We start from the raw sequence: 5,728 nt of genomic DNA, 5'->3' as shown, positions 1-5,728 counted from the left end.
CGATGGACTCTGAAAAACAAACTGAGGGTTCTAGAGGGGAAGGGGGTGGGAAAATGGGTTAGCTTGGTGATGGGTTTTAAAGAGGGCACGTTCTGCATGGAGCAGTGGGTGTTATGCACAAACAATGAATCATGGAACACTACATCAGAAACTAATGACATAATGTATGGTGATTAACATAAAAATAAAAAATTAAGAAAAAACCAATGATGTAATGTATGGTGATTAATATAACAATAAAAAATTAAAAATATATATATATCTTTTGAACGTTTTCCAAGAACTATCTCCAGAATCACACACACAAAAATTATTCTCACTAATATTTACCCTGTTATCCATCTCCATTCTTGGACCTTTAGGAGTAGTTACTGTATCTGGTTCACCATTGTCTTCCCAGCAGCCCACAGAGTACCTATTTTTCACAGTCAGTGTTTGTAGGATGAAAAATTAGAGAATGAATTCATCCATACCTGAGAGATTGAGATGTTTTTCCTTCTGACTCAAAAGAGGGTATAATTTGATGGGAAAACTCTCAACCATCCTGACTTATCCTGGCTTTCATGTCACCATCCCGAGGTCAGTACCTTTCTTAATGCTTCCATAGCCATTTAAAAAAATAACTTCTCCCCTGTTGGACTACAATGGCCATACATTTAAGAAAAGTGTCTGTAGGGAGCTTAAAAAAAGTTAAAGGGCTATAGACATTCCTAGACCTAGTAATTAGCATTTTATATGGCAGTGATAAGAAGTGATAACAGGGGCACCTGGGTGGCTCAGTTAAGCATCTGCCTTCAGCTCAGGTCATGGCTCCAGGGTCCAGGGTTCGAACCCCATGTTCAACTCCGTGCTCAGCGGGGAGTCTGCTTCTCCCTCTCCCCCCTGTCCATGCTCTCTCTCACTATCTCTCCCTCTCTCTCAAATAAATAAATAAAATCTTTAAAAAAAAAAAAAAAGAAGTGATAACAATCTGCAACAAAAAGATTCTGAAAGATTACTTTAACTAGGGTGACCATCCTTCTCTGTTTGCCTGGAACAGTTCACATACTACCTATTGTCTTGGAATAATTATTTGCTGTGCCCATTTCTTTCTCAAAAGTATTTTGATTTAGGTGACTAACTACACGACTGCTCCAATTTTAATTCATTAACAATTTAGAAGATCCCAAATCTCCTTCTTAATTGGTTCTGTTCTCATTCTATTTTTCTAAACTGATTTCCTTATTTTTCAGACTGTTTTCCTCTCCTATTCTACACTTATTTTGCCACTACCAAAGTGAATGAGCAATGAAATAAATACTACTTATTATTAAAACAAATTACCAAAACATACACTTTTTGGTAAATAAAGGTAGACTCTTGGCCTGTCTAAACCTGCATGTATGAAGATCGTACAGATAATAGAATTTTATGAGGTCTGGCACAAATGAGAACAAATTAGAAAACACAGCATCAATTTAAGACCAAAAGAGTGAATAGTTCACAATATGTAAAGATTTCTAACTTCTCTTCAGCAACGTTTTTTTCAGTATTATAAGTTTAAGACCAATTTTACCATAAAATTAAGGAAACTGCCTCACAATTGTTCCATTTATTTCAACTATTCCAGCCATCCAGGCAGATCACTCCAAAGTCAGTGAGGCCATGAAATCAGTATTGATCACAAAGACAACTGAAATTACTAAATCAAGCTCATAAGATTTATACGCATGACCTTGCCTCAGTGAAGAAATAAATACATATTTCTAATGTGTCTTCACAAAAGACACATTCATACATCTTTGGTAAAGAAGAATTTTTTCTGAACCTGTTCAGTGGCAGAGAATGTAGGTCATTTCATTAATTCTCATTTGTTCATCCATGCACGCATAAAGGCTAATTTTCTAATGCCCTAATATGTGCCATGCATTGTGTTACACACTAAAGATAGCAAAGACACTAAGAACTTACAGCATCATGGCGGAAACAGATACATAAAGATCATGCAGTCCGTTCAAGAGAACTATGCTCCAAATGTGATGCAATCACAGGAAAAAAGTGATTAGTTGCATCCGGGATGAGATAAGTTCTCACAGAGAAAAAACAAATTTTTTCCACAGCACTGAGAGTCCTCCTTCATCTGCCCAGCTTTCATCTCTGTCTTTATGTAATACATTTCCCTTGCCTAAACACCACACCACTGACAGTTTCCCCAATATGCCATACTTTTCCAGTTTCCCAGATTTACCATGCTATGTGGTATATCCATATACCACGCACATGGAAATTCCTCTAACAGCTGTGTCCTCACCCGATATCTGTCTGATAGATTCCCCTATCTTCTTTAAGACCCAGCTTATCCCATTTCTGACTACCAACCCTGAGACAGTCCTTCTTTAAAATTTTTGCATTTTTTTCTATGTGCTTTAGGGTAGGGTTTGGGTTATATTCACCTATGATTCCCTGATATCTTGTACAGCGCACTCAATAAATATTTGCTGAATGAATAAAAGAAAATTTGACCTATATCTTCATAAGCACCATAAAATAATTAAATAAAAAAATTAAATTAAATCAGTTAAATGGCTGCCTTCGGCTCAGGTCTTGATCCCAGGGTCATGGGTTTGAGCCCCGCATCTGGCTCTCTGCTCAGCAGGGAGCCTGCTTCTCCCTCTCTCTCTGCCTGCTGCTCTGCCTACTTGTGCTCTCTCTCTCTCTGTCAAATAAATAAATAAAATCTCTTAAAAGTTAAAATTTCGTATGTATAAACTGACCATATGAGCTAGCAATTCCACTTCCGGTTATTTACTCAGGAGAAATAAAAACATATGTCCATGTAAAAACATGTAAATGAATAGCACTTGATTCATAGCAGACAAAAAAAATGGGCATAAACCAAATGTCTGTCAAGGAATAAAACTCAGCAATAAAAAAGAATTAATGATTGGTTCTTATAACATCATAGCTGAATATCAAAAATGTTATGCTGAGCAAAAGAAGCCAGACACAAAAGGGTACATACTGTATGATTCAATTTATATGAAACTTCAGGAAAGACAAGTCTAATCAGTAATGGTAGAAAGCAGATCAGCACTTGCCTAGAGCTGGGGATGAAGAGTAGGTATTGACTGAGAAGGGACACAGGAGCACCTTTCAGGGTGAATAAAATATTCTATATCTTGATTGTGGGGGTGGCTACATAGGTGTTTACATTTGTCAAACATCATCAAACTCTACACATAAAATGTAAGCATTTTATTGTATACAAATTATACCTCTATAAAAAGTTCATTTGTAAAAACTTTATGATAATTTGCATCTACAGGGGCATACCAAATTTTGGGAACCTAAAGCTTATTGGGTAGCCTCCTTAATAAAAAATACAAAATTAGGTTAAAAGCTACCACTTATTCAGAATGAGAAATGAAACCCCACAAATTACAGATACTTAAAAAATTGACAAATACTATAGACATTACAAAATAAGAGAAAACAAAATAACATTTTTATTAATTAACCATAAGATGCACCTCTGGAGCACTTTTTTCCTACATTTTTTACTATGTACTCTGATTAACTCTTTGTAAAATAATGATTTTGTAATATTTTCTATAGAAAGAATGAAAAGATCAGTCTTTCTTCTAGCCTGATTGATTAAATTTTTGTTTTATTATTGGTAGTTTTTGAAAGTTTCTTTTAGCATCATAAGTCATTATTGATAATGTCTTTGACCTTTAAAGAAGTTGTCAAACTTGGGGAATACCTCTATCATGCTTCTTTCATATATGAGCTGTTACAGATACACTTACTGTTTATAGGAATGCTGTTTGTGCCTTTACAAATTCTAACAAATTCTATTTTATGAAAGTCCCATTTAAAAATTGAAATATATGGTACATTTATATTATATATCCCATAATCAAATATATGGCTAAAAAGAGTAATTTTAACCAGGTACCAAGGAGATTTGAATACTTAAGAGTTTGCACATTGTGGATTTTGTAAAAATTCTCCCCAAGTAGGTTCTATCATCTACTTTTCAAATTTTTTGGCTTCTCTGCTACCCACTCATTCCTGGTGTCAGGTTCTGTAGGAAACTTTCACATCACCATGAGATCTCTAGCACTAGATTTTTCCTGACATAATGCTGGTTAAATTGGCACAGGAAGTAATAGTAAACTGGAAGCCATTCTTGCAGTGACATCTTGCAATAATTTATCTATACTGAAAAATGACTGCAAACCACATAAATATCCCACCAAACCCAAACTAAATGTGTCTGCAATTCCATTTCCTCTTAGATTCCAATAGTGCCCATGGCCACTCCAGTGTCACATGGAAATGTGACATGAGGATGACAAAGGGAAAATCAGAAAGAGACAGCAATTAGATTTTAACTGATTGCTCTTAGAAAGTACAGCTTTTGCAAATTTTTCTAAATCATATCACCATATGAGGAGATTACTAAAGCTCCTTCATTAGCTCCACAGTAAATCCACTCAATATTTCTTATTCACTCATTCATTCATTCATTCATTCAACAAACATTTGTTTCGTGGAACATGCTAGCCCATAAAAGTTTTCCCTTTAATTCTGATAGTCTAGAATAACATAACCAGAAAAGATACATGTGAACTTTATTTCTAGCAAAGAAAAATTGCAAAGAATTCTTTCTGGACCTCCTTGTGAACTTGGTAACCCTTTGTGAAATTCAGCGTGAAGCTGTATAATTCTAAATTGTGATGTCGGTCAAAATGTTTCATATAGCCACCGAAGAGGTCTGAAAAATGAGTTTCTTGGTTGGTTTCAATCATGATAGTTACATTATATCTGCCAAACATCTGAACATTTCACATGTATCTTATGTCAGACTCATAACAGCTTCACAGAAACATTGAAAAACAAAGTACTACCTGCGTAGCAAGGGAAATATATTTTGTGAGATTTGAAATCTAGGTACAGTGTTCTTCAAACAACTTAAAGACTGGAATGACCTGCTTTCTGAAAAGATTTTTCCAGTAAGCACCTCTCAAGAGGTTAGACAGCAATCTATATCTGTAATATATAGATGTATAGACATTTACAAACACTCTTTTCCATTGTTTCTGAGGAAATGATCTTTCTCAGAGGTTGTAAAGTGGCTGATAGGAAGTTGATAAGCTGATTGATCAGTCTGAGGAGACTAGAATGTGTGAATTGGAGCGATATTTGCAATAAGTCATGTGTTTTTCTCAACACCTTGGGATTACTCAGAGTTCCAATCTGCTTGCTACATATTTTCATAGCTTCAACAAATATTTTATTTCACTGAAGCTAAGGTTTGTTTAAGTTAATTTTTTTAATATTAGTAGGCAAATTTTATTAAGTATTCTCCTTCAAAAAATGTAGGTTAAGCCTTCAAAAATATAAAGTATTTACATCAAGTGATATCACAAAACGTAAATGGTTCATATCTCATTGCTTTTAAATATTAGGCAAATATAAAACAGAAAAAGTGGTAAGTCTTTCTTGTTCCAAAAAGAATATAATCACTGGTGCTTCTCTGTTTCCTTCTCCATCCACCTAGTGATCAACTAGGGCAGCTGGTTATAGATTCTGCCTCCACAGCATCATTCAGTTGCTGCTACCTATGGGCTCAGACCTGCCCAAGCAGGAAAAAGACTTTTCTCTTATTAGAAGCTTACAATGCTGGACACCTGGGTGGCTCAGTTGGTTGAGTGTCTGTCTTTGGCTCAGATCATGATCCTAG

The sequence above is a fragment of the Leptonychotes weddellii genome, chromosome 11 (genome assembly GCF_054177405.1).
Source record: "Leptonychotes weddellii isolate Sample4059 chromosome 11, ASM5417740v2, whole genome shotgun sequence".
In the NCBI taxonomy this organism is placed as follows: Eukaryota; Metazoa; Chordata; class Mammalia; order Carnivora; family Phocidae; genus Leptonychotes; species Leptonychotes weddellii.
Note: the sequence above shows the minus strand (reverse complement) of the source record.